This window comes from Salmo trutta, chromosome 27 (assembly GCF_901001165.1).
Source record: "Salmo trutta chromosome 27, fSalTru1.1, whole genome shotgun sequence".
NCBI classification, from domain to species: Eukaryota; Metazoa; Chordata; class Actinopteri; order Salmoniformes; family Salmonidae; genus Salmo; species Salmo trutta.
Window position 1 is genome coordinate 13,666,282 of NC_042983.1, and position 11,847 is coordinate 13,678,128.

The following is an 11,847-nucleotide window of genomic DNA, read 5'->3' on the forward strand; positions in this document are numbered from 1 at the left end:
TCGCTATTTCTCTTTCTCTCACACACACCCGCACTCCTCCCTCCATTCTACTCTCTGAGTGCAAGGGGGATTTGAAACAGTCCGAGTAGGATTTTAAACAACTGGCTGCCCCTTTAATAGACAATCACCCCCCTCTACAATCACACCCGACGCGCAGACAACGCATTGCGCAAACAACCCTCGCAAATATGAACTGGAATTACATGGGTCTATTACATAGCCAGTGTTGAACTTGGGAATGGGTGTAGAATGGGAAGAGACTGACAAACAGAGGTGAGAGATCCAACAACATTCTGTAGTCTTGTATCCCCTCCTCATGTGAGCCAATTACACACAAAGTAAACAAAACAATGACATGCATCATTCTCACAATGGCAATACTTTTCAAATATCCACTTTAGTAAACTAACTCATTTCTTGTCTGTGCTGTTTTCTGTTTAATCCGTTCAAGGCAATAGTGTAGATCACTTAGATGCCACAAGTTGACACCTTGTGAATTACTGTAACAGGGAGCAACAGAACCTGAAGTGTTGGGAACAGAAACGATCCCAGACTTATTTGTTCATTTGAGTCCCCTCTGATCAGTTGATTATCAATGGATTTGTGTAATACAAAATCTTGCTATATGTTCCCATTTTTATTTGTGATTTAGACAGCACAGATTCTTCTGTAGAGGCAGTAAAGTACAAGGAGGCATCCAGTCTGAAACATGTGTTGCAGTATGTAGCCTGAGCTGTTGCCAGACAATTGAATGTTCATTTTTCAACGATAAGCCGCCTCCAACAGCGTTTTAGAGAATTTGGCAGTATGTCCAACCGGCCTCACAACCGCAGACAACGTGTATGGCGTTGTGTGGGCGAACAGTTTGCTGATGTCAACATTGTAAACAGAGTGTCCCATGGTGGCGGTGGGGTTATGGTATGGGCACGCATAAGCTACGGACAATGAACACAATTGCATTTTAGCGATGGTAATTTGAATGCACAGAGATACCATGATGAGATCTTGAGGCCCATTGTCGTGCCAATCATCCGCTCCCATCACCTCATGTTTCAGCATAATGCACGGCACCATGTCGCAAGGATCTGTACACAATTCTTGGAGACTGAAAATGTCCCATTTCTTCCATGGCCTGCATACCTGACACGTCACACATTGAGCATGTTTGGGATACTCTGCATCGACGTGTACAACCTCGTGTTCCAGTTCCCGCCAATATGCAGAAACTTGCACACAATGCACCCGAGCCACTGCCTGTTCCCCCCGCTATCATCCAGAAGGTGAGGTCAGTACAGCTGCATCAAAACAGGGACCGAGAGACTGAAAAACAGCTTCTATCTCAAGGCCATCAGACTGTTAAGCAGCCATCACAAACATAAAGTGGCTGCTGCCAACATACAGACTCAAATCTCTGGCCACTTTAATACCTTTATAAAATGTATCACTAGTCACTTTAAACAACGCCACTTTAATAATGTCTACATATCCTACATTACTCATCTCATATGTTTAAACTGTATTCTATACCATCTACTGCATCTTGCCTATGCCGCACAGCCATCGCTTATCCATATATTTATATGTATATATTCTTATTCATCCCTTTACATTTGTGTGTATAAGGTAGTCGTTGTGAATTTGTTAGATTACTTGTTAGATATTACTGCACTGTCGGGAACTAGAAGCACAAGCATTTCGCTACACTCGCATTAACATCTGCTAACCATGTGTATGTGAGCAATAATATTTGATTTGATTTGACTTGACTTTGCACAGCCATTGGAGAGGAGTGGGACAACAATCCACAGGCCACAATCAACAGCCTGACCAACTATGCGGAGGAGATGTGTCGCGCTGCATGTGGCAACTGGTGGCCACACCGGATACTGACTGGTTGTCTGATCCACGCCCCTACCTTTTTTTGAAGGTGTCTGTGACAGTCATGTTAAATCCATAGATTAGGGCCGAATGAATTTATTTCAATTGACTCATTTCCTTATATGAACTGTAACTCAGTAAAATCTTTGAAATTGTTGCATGTTGCGTTTATATTTTTGTTCAGTATACTTTGGCAGAGATGAAATGCTAAGTTATGCTGACCGCGAGCTAACATCCAGGGTTCACTTCACTGTCATGATGTACTTATCGTAAATCCGCTGAGAGACAGTGATGGCTTTCGTTTCAATTCAGTGCCTCTGCAAATTTGGACCTAGTATATAACTGAAAAATGTAAAGTGCTGCATCCCAACGGGTAGTTTCCGGAGAAGGACTGCTCCTCCTGTGTGTGTGTGTGTGTGTGTGCGCATGTAACTGTGTCTATGCCTTTGTGTGCGTGTGTGTGTGTGCGTGCGTGCGTGAGTTTGTGTAATCAAGGGCACAGAACAGGGCAGCAGTGTTTACCCTTACATAAAGCTCCGGCGATGTGACCCAGTTGGAATGGATGCACACTGTCTCGCTCACTCCCTCTCTCTGTATCTCTCACCACTTTCTGCTCCTCCTCTCGCTCTCTTCACCCTCTCTCTCTACTCGTTCTGTATCTCTCTCTCCCTCTTTCTGCCCCGCCTCTCTCTCTGCACCTTCTTTATTGTCCCTCTCTCTGTTTATCTCTATTCTTCTTTGTTTCTCCTCCTCCCCTCTCTTTCTCTCTTTCTCTCCTCTCTCTTGCTCTCTCTCTCTCCTCTCTCTGTTCCTCTCTGTTTCTCTCTCTCTCCATCTCTGGTTCTCCCCCCTCTTTCCCTCCTCTCTCCTTCCCTCTCTGTTTCCCCCTCTCCTCTCTCTCCTTTCCTCTCTTTTTCTCCCTCTCCTCTCTCCACTCTGTTTCTGTCCACCCCCCTCCCACCCTCCCCTCCCCTCCCCCCTCTCTCTCTCTCTCTCTCTCTCTGTATCTAGTGAACCTCATCCCCCAGGAGAGAGACGGCGGTTCTATTTCAGACTAGCAGAACTTTCGGTTTTGGGATGAGTCCCTTGGGGGCTGATCGCCATGACAACGAATCACAGGCGACAACCGTGTGTTTGAGAAGATAGAAAGGAGGAGAGGAGGGTTTAGGGAAAAGGAGGAGGTGTGTGGGGTTCAGATTATACTGATCAAAAATATAAACGCAACATGCAACAATTTCAAAGATTTTACTGAGTTACAGTTCATATAAGGAAATGAGTCAATTGAAAAAAATCTATGGACTGGGAATTCAGATATGCAACTGTAAATCACAGATACCTTAAAAAAAGGTAGGTGAGTGGATCAGAAAACCAGTCAGTATCTGGTGTGACCACCATTTGCCTCATGCAGCGTGACACATCTTCTTCATATAGGGTTGATCAGGTTGTTGATTGTGGCCTGTGGATTGTTGTCCCACTCCTCTTCAATGGCTGTGCAAAGTTGCTGGATATTGGCAGGAACTGGAACACTCTGTCGTACACGTTGATCCAGAGCATCCCAAACATGCTCAAATGTCTGGTGAGTATGCAGGCCATTGAAGAACTGGGACATTTTCAGCTTCCAGGAATTATGTACAGATCCTTGCGACATTGGGCCGTGCATTATCATGCTGAAACATGACGTGATGGCGGCGGGTGAATGGCACGACAATGGGCCCAGGATCTCGTCACGGTATCTCTGTGCATTGAAAATGCTCACTAACAGGGATGTATACACATTTGTACACACAATTTGAGAGAAATAAGCTTTTTGTGCGTATGGAACATTTCTGGGATCTTTAATTTCAGCTCATGAAACATGGGAAAGGGGAATACCTAGTCAGTTGTACAACTGAATGCCTTCAACTGAAATGTATCTTCTGCATTTAACCCAACCCCTCTGAATCAGAGAGGTTCGGGGGGCTGCCTTATTAATCGTCATCCACGTCTTCGGAGCCCAGGGAACAGTGGGTTAACAGCCTTGCTCATGGGCAGAACGACAGATTTTTACCTTGTCAGCTCAGGGATTCGATCCAGCAAACTTTCGGTTACTGGCCCAAAGCTCTAACCACCAGGACCAAGACTTTTATATTTTTGTTCAGTGTATATACAGGCATATTTGGAGAAAAGACAGTAAGAGTTAACAATATTTAAGGCATGAGTAAATGTTTTGCTTCTGCCAAGGGTCAAACACTTATGTGGTAATGACTCCCACTCAGGTTCACAAATCATTAGGCCAAATCACCAGAAAATGGTTAAATGTCCCTCTGAAAACAGGTGTGTGTGTTTGTGTGTGAGTGTGTTTGTGTATGTGTGTGTGTGTGTGTGTGCGCGTGCATGCGGGTGTGCGTGTGTGTGAGAGGGTGTGCGTGTGGGTATCAGTGACACATCACTGCTATCACAACAGCTTGAGGGCAGTTAGAAAGGAGAGACAGAAAGTGGGAAGGAGAGATAGAGAGATATAAATAAGGAAGAAGAGATAGAGATATAGATCAGGAGGGAGGGAAGGACGGAGGGATCATTCTCTGCCCTCCCTGTCGAGATGGCTCCTGTTAACGATGTGCTGCTCTGATCTTCTGACTGGTAATGAACAGCTCCTCTCTACAGAGTTCACCTCCATGTCCACCTGGGCTGTTGAGTGACTTCTACAGAGGGTACTAGAGAGGAGGAGATCGTGGGAAATCGAAGGGGATCACCATAACCCCATGGAGGGGGCCTGGGCAGAGTCCCATAGAGGCTGCTTGGGTAATGGTGTGAAGCCTGGCATCTGCAGATATACTCCATCGTCTGTGCCTTAGCTTCCTTCCCATTGACTGGCCCTGTGTAATCCCTGAGCCTGCAGTAGATATCAGGACTAAGACCCAGCACGTCACACTACAGCTCCAGTTACTGCTCAGAACAGAACAGCCACACTGGAAAAGAAGCCATCAGCTACAGCGACAGAGTCTTGGTCCCAAATTGTATCCTAGTAGGGCTCTGTTCAAAAGTAGTGCACTACGTAGGTAATAGGGTGCCATTTGGGACGGAGACACAGAGGGTGTGATGACCTGCATGGAGACTTACAGTCACAATGTTAAGGGAATGTTCAGACTCACTCCAATCCCAATCACACACTTACTATAAGTGCTAAAGATTGTATAGCAGAGGAGGCTGGTGGGAGTAGCTATAGGAGAACTGACTCATTGTAATGGCTGGAATGGAATAAATGGAACGGTATCAAACACATCAAACATATGGAAACCACATGTTTGACTACATTCCATTTATTCCATTCCAGCCATTACGATGAGCACATCCTCCTATAGCTCCTCCCACCAGCCTCCTCTGGTGTATGGTATATTGATGTTGAATCATGCTGTGAACTGAGTACAGATTTACAAAAGGTTATATGTTGAGGGTTCAATACTTTACTTCAATGCAATTGTTACCTAATTCATTTTGGACTCTTCTGCAATAAAGAAAAATATAGTCAAACTTAGTTAAACCACCTTACACTGTGTTTGGGGTCAAACTAACAATGACATTTTACAATAGCTCTATTCCATTATAATTCTACCATGATGTACTAAGCAATGGTAACAGGCACCAAATGCAACAGTGAAATTGACTCGCAGGATTGTTATTGAGAAAAGACCCGAATCATCTGTGTATCTATATTTGGACCACTTTATCTTACCCACCAGATTCTCCTCCTGTAATGACATGGGAATAGGCAAATAAACAACGATGTGAACAGTCTGGGACATGTTGTCTCTCTTCTTTCCCCGCTCCCTCCCCCTCTCTCTCCCCTTCTACTCTGTCTTTCTCTGTCTCGCTCTACCTCCTGTTTATTTCTCTTCACATCCTCTCTGTTTGTTTCACTCTCCCTTACTCACTATTCCCCCCACCTCAGCATGATTCGTTTCAGTATGCTGGGGTGACCTGCAACTGCAAAATGAGAGCCACAGAGAGTTGTGGAAAAAATAAAGACAGTGAGTGAGAGAAAACATCTCTGGAAACTGAGCCCACCATCTTCTACATTCATTAGTAGATTGAGTATTCATTGCGATAAGAATCTGATATCATATATTTTCATGGAGGTGTGAGTCTGTGCACAGGATCTGGGGCAATATATTTTGTCATCTTTCTCTCTTTCTTCTCTCTCTCCATCCAAGGCCTTTCCTTCCCCTTTGATTTCCACCAAGCCACAGTCTGCAGAACCCAACCCACAGTCTTGTCTGAGGTCATCTATTTTAGGGTGTCTAGACGCTTCAGATTGTCACAATTACGCCAACTTTTTAATTTCGATTTGGGGAACAGCTCCACGTCAGAAAGCTGAGCTGCACTAGGGGCACAGACCAAGACACGAACACAATGGATCTGTCATCTGTCTTTCAGCAACTGCTGCAACATTTGGCAAACAGCCCTTATTTAAAGAGAGGGTAGATATGTGATCATATATTTCCTCTGAGAGTGACTGTTAGCAAGGACGCCAATTAGCAAACGATTAAGCTCTCACATGAAAGAGCTACTGGAGAATAATTTGCACTGAAGTTTAGAAGAGCTTCAGGGTCTGTAAATAATTTAGAGTGAACAATAATACACCTTGTCACACAGTGTCTTTATTTGGTTAAACACACACAAGACACAATGGAGAACGTCATTGCTTAATTTTAACCCCCATGACTGGATTCCGTGACCTATGTTTGCTCAGTTCAAGAATGCTGGCGCAACCTGTTAGGCAAGGTGTGTGTTAGGCAAGGTGTTAACGTATTAATCGACTGACATAAATAGGTTCTCACTGGGCAACAAAAATGTTGAATCAACGTTGTTTCTGCGTAATTTCAATAAAAAAATGTTGAATCAAACTGATTGGATTTGCAAAAAGTCATCTTACGAACATTTAAAAAAAATGTTTTACCTAAATACAATGACATGGTGAAATGTTTTGTTGAGTTCACATTGAATTCACCTTAATTAAAAAATCAGATATTGAACTGTCTGTGCCCAGTGAGTTATTGTTAAATGTTGAGAGGAGAAAGTATTAGTTAGTACTATAGTACAATATAGACAGGTATCTATAGAAGAAGATAGTAAAATTATTTCACAGGGCCTCGGCCCAGGGCTGGCAGCAAGGTTTTCAGGCAATCTGCAAGGATCTCTGTGTACTGCTGGAAGTAGAAGTCCCAGTCTGGGGCGTGTTGAAACTGCCGGCTCTAAACAACATTTGCTGTTCTCCCCTCCCCCTTTCCTCCCTCAGACCGGAAGCTCCTCCTGTTTGCAGCCAGAGTTGTTTTCTTCTTCTGAGGACGGGAAAGTTAGAGCCAGGGCTTCCTGTCTGCGACTGCGTTCATGTTGGTGATTTGTGTTAAATTGACAACATATAGTATGGGTAAGCATCTAACAGTGTGCGGAGAAAAACACTTTTTAATCAGTTTAGGTCCAAGAAAGGTACTTGGATGTGTGCATGTTTTTTACCTCTAAAATATTCCACAGTACAATCGCTGCCTGCCTGTGATGTGTGGTTGTGGTAACAAAGGCTGCAGATTGATATGTGAAACATTCCTGAGTCATTTCTGGTAGCAAGTTCAAAATTACTGTGACTTACTGGATTTTGTCCCATGTTGTGAAATGATCATAGAGCGAAGTTCCAGGGAGACTTCTGTATCCATGCCCGAGCCATAGAAAAGCCAGAGATGGGCTATAACTTCAAAAGAGTAATATCGTATCGTTACTGTCTGTTTACACAGTTATGCAGCCTTCAAAAGATCAACCCAGTGACCCCAACTCTTTGTTGCTGTCTGTGCTCACTGATGATTCATAGGATACTGTCTGTGTGCTGTATGCTGTTGATTTACTGAAATACAAAAAACCAATGGACTCAATGATTCTAACATATAGAAACTGACACAAAAGTGCATCCTTGAGAACTTCCTTGAAAAAGTTCTGTTTGGAGGAGTAGGCCTACTGTAAAGTCTGTCAAGTACAGTCTGTCTATAAAATGCACCTGTTTGACCTGTCTGTATTCTCAGCTGCACAGTGTAGGCTCTCTGGAGAAGCCATTTTGAATTCCAGCCCCTTTACAGCAAAGTGTTATTACCTGCAATTGGGGTGTCTGGGAAGAACCTTAAACTCAAGCTCTCAACAGTGTAAACAATGTATCATCAGGTCTACGTGTCACATCTCCATCACACTGGGTGTAAATGTGCTTTAACCCTTGTGTAGTCTTAACATTCTGTATACTCCCCTTGTCCCAAGGGTAAAAAATGACCCGCCTTCACTAAACCCGTAAAATAAAGCAGCTTAATTGAATTTTAAACCCCAAATCTATTTTTCATGAAGAAACAACCTGTCATTCATCACAAACTTTGCGAATATCTGGGTTTTCCCTCTTCACAATGCAGAAAGACTGCATTTAATCAGTGGAGACCACTCGTTTTTATTACAACCCACCTGTCATAATTGTTTTCTTTACGAAGGTAGAGGTTTATTATTATTATTATTATTGCTAAAGGTACTGCATAGGTGTAAACATGTTTTTTTTAGCAAGATAGCACATGTATAGCCTAAGAAAGTAGCAGAAATGTGCAGAAAGTAGTTTTGAATGGATTTTATTGATGGGAAAAAATAACAGTCTTGAACTTTTTTGGCAACATAGTGATATATTATTATAGTAGTCTTCTCCTATTTTTTGAACCATTGCCCCCACCCACAAGGTGTATAAACAACAACAACAAATAAGAATAAAATAAGATAATAGATACAAAACAAAAACGTGAAGAACATAAATCAATCAACTTTAATTAGCACATGTAAAAGTGTGTGTGCATGCAGATGTATTTCTCACATGTGCAACACATAGTATTTGTTTACAGTCCTTCTTTGGGGGGCAGAGTTGGCATCTCCTCCTCTTGCCTGCCCCAGCTACAGCCTCAGGTGGATCAGGACAAGATTCATCCCCCTGAACAGCTTTCACAAGCGCTGAAGAGGCTGCTGTGCAGGGGAAGTGTTCCCTTCTTTGAATGTGTGGGGTTACAAGTGCCTTTCCCAGCTGCTCCAGGAACACCCTCCTCTTGTTCCACTTATCAGGCATCCAGGTAGGGTTGATCTTGTTCCATATCATAAAGGCATTGTATGAGGACACATCAATGATGTTATGGAAGATGACCAGGGGCCAGCGGGCAGTCATCCTCCTGCAGCTGTAAGTTCCAATCACCTTGTCTAGGTTGTCCACACCTCCTTTGTTGTGGTTTTAGTCCAGGATGATGGCTGGCTTCCTGTCCTAACGATCACTGATCTCAGCCTTTTTGTGCAGTGTGCTCAGGAGGACCACATTCTTGTTCCTCTTTGGGAGGTAAGAAACCAGAGTGGTGGTTGGGGTAAAGGCAAACTTTGATGAGAAGGCCTCACTCCCCCTTGTTGCGAGGAGTGCAGGGGGGAGCTCAGTCGTGTTCTTTCTAACTGTGCCAACCATGGTGATCTTCCTCTTCAGGAGCTGCTGGCTGAGTTCAATCAGTAGCACCCAAAATCTCAATTTCTCATTGTGTGTGTGTGTGTCTTTGTGGTTTTTGCGGTGTGTAAATTATTTTATAACTGCCGGGTCAAAAATGACCCTAAGACAATCTTTGTACCCTGGTGGTGTACAGCTTTCATGGAAATATGAACAAAGGCAACCTTTCACTTTTTCTAATTTTGGGGTCACTCTAGGAAAAGTAATCAAATTTCAAGTTGAAAAAAGATCATTTAGGGGGTTTTCTCTGCTGTTAAACATAGTGGCTGGTCATTTTTGACCCTTTAAGACAACACAAGGGTTGATGCTTCCCAACCATTTCCAGTGTGGTTTATTAGAGTGTAGTGATTCTCTGTAGGCTGTTCCCTTTCTCTGATCAGCATTTAACAGCACGGGAGTTGAGGGGGCAGCATTAGTGGAAGTGCTGCTGCTTCTTTCTGGTTCATCATGTTAAGTATAGCATGCTAATTAAGCATCTGTTTAACAAGATATTATTGTAGGTCCTCTAGTGTTGCTGAACAGATGTTCAGACATCATTGGGACAACATGACTTTATCTCTAATGGAATGGAAACCTCATAGTGTTTGCTGTTTATGGCCATGTGTAGCACAGAAGTCATACATCATCTATGTACTGATAGAAATCACTATCTGAATTTTCAATTTGTTTCATTTAGCAGACGTTCTTATCCAGAGCGACTTACAGGAGCAATTATGGTTAAGTGCCTGGCTCAAGGGCACAGCAACAGATTTTTCACCTAGTCAGCTCGGGGATTCGAACCAACGACCTTTCTGCTACTTGCCCAACGCTCTTAACCGCTAGGCTACCTGCCACCCTATCTAGGCTGCTAATATGTGTTGACAGTCTGTCAATATGGATTGGTAATATAAGAATGGAAATCATAGACAGTCTGATGAACACAAATCGCATTGTGATCATGATCAAATTGCCTTGAGGGAATATTCTTGGGATGGGTGAAGTAGCAAAGTTTGAAATTGTAATTTTGAACCCATAAGGCTAATAAGTATTGGAGGGGTTGGGATCAAAACAGATAGCCAGAGGCAAATGGAATCTTAGTCTTACTATTAAAATGTATTTAAAAAAAAAAATCTTATTGTTACACTATGGGTGAAAAGCCAAACCTCCCTTATTAATCATGTAAAACTGCATATTCCATGTATCTTTGGAGCTGATTTTCTGTCTTGATGTAATAGTATTGCATCCAGAAAAGGCCAGTTGAGCAGAGGTGGAAAAACTCCCGTTACAATTAGATGTATGCACAGCCTTCTTCTGAATTCCAGGCAGGTTTTCTGTTGGTGAAATTCCTGATGATTTGAGGCGTTCCAAGCGTGCGCTGGGTGCTGATGTTCCCGACGGAACATTGGAGTGCAGGCTGGCAACCGCAGAGGATTCTGGGTAATAAAGCTGCAGATGAGTGTGTGCGTGCATGCGCATGTCTGAGTGTGTGTGTGTGTGCACGCGCATGTGTGAGTTAGAGTATCCTCAGTCACAGCTGTTCCTTGTCTCTCCTCTGTCTAATGTGATCTTACTGACAGACCTTCTCCTCAGTGCAGATGTCTACTGCCGACAGGCCAGTGCCTGTGGGTGTAGCTCAGTTGTGGCTGGAGGTTACCCAGGTTAGAGTGCCCTCTGGCTAGGCTAACCTATTTCTCCTTTCCCCCTCTCCAGGCCAGGATAATGGATCGGTGTGGATGGAAGTCAGGAGGGGAAGTTTTCCCTGTTTTCTCTTCTCCTCCTCTATAACTGAACCTACAGTTAGTCTGTCTGGACATTCATCTCTGGAAGCTTCCCTTTTCCCCTAACGTAAACAACATGGGGCACCAGAAGTCTTTCAATGGATAAGATGGTCACAGTCTGGAGTTCATTCGAATCCGCCAATGCTACGTTTACACAGTAATGTACTGCTGCCTGCAAACACGCTTCTATTCGATGGACTATTTATTCCTTTGAGTGACCAAGTCACTTTACTATATATTTGTAAATACACTGTAATAAAGTCCATTATTACTACATACTACCTCTCTTATTACTTCTAGTACTTGTTAATTTTGACTACACTCTTTTTATTGTTTTTATTGTTATTGACTAATGTACTGCACTTCTTGTACCTGCAGTAAACTGTATATGTGACAAATAAAATTTGATTTGATTTCTTGTTCCCGAAGAAAGTGAAAGCGTCAGAGCCAAGACCATTCTGTGATTGTATTTGACCGGGGGGAAAAGAGTTACTGTATAAATCCAGCAATGCGGGTTTGATTGAATCTGGTTCTGGAAGCGTTCATGTCTTTCAGATGAGTGGGTTTACTACCACCTGTTTTTTACTATACTTAGTGCCTCTCTATGTGATCAAGTCATTTTCCAATCAGGAAACGTGTAAAACTTGAGTAAGGACAACAGTTCTTTCAATTGGGTGATAGCGTCTC

At 43.2% G+C, this 11,847-nt stretch overlaps 1 long non-coding RNA gene across 1 annotated transcript; it reads left to right on the plus strand.

Annotated features, from left to right (window-relative positions):
* The first annotated feature begins 46 nt into the window (after positions 1–46).
* On the plus strand, positions 47–11,585 carry LOC115164345 (uncharacterized). The gene is made up of 3 exons (XR_003869903.1): positions 47–273; positions 7,154–7,285; positions 10,705–11,585. It is a non-coding gene; the product is annotated as an uncharacterized LOC115164345 (long non-coding RNA).
* The last annotated feature ends 262 nt before the right edge of the window (positions 11,586–11,847 follow it).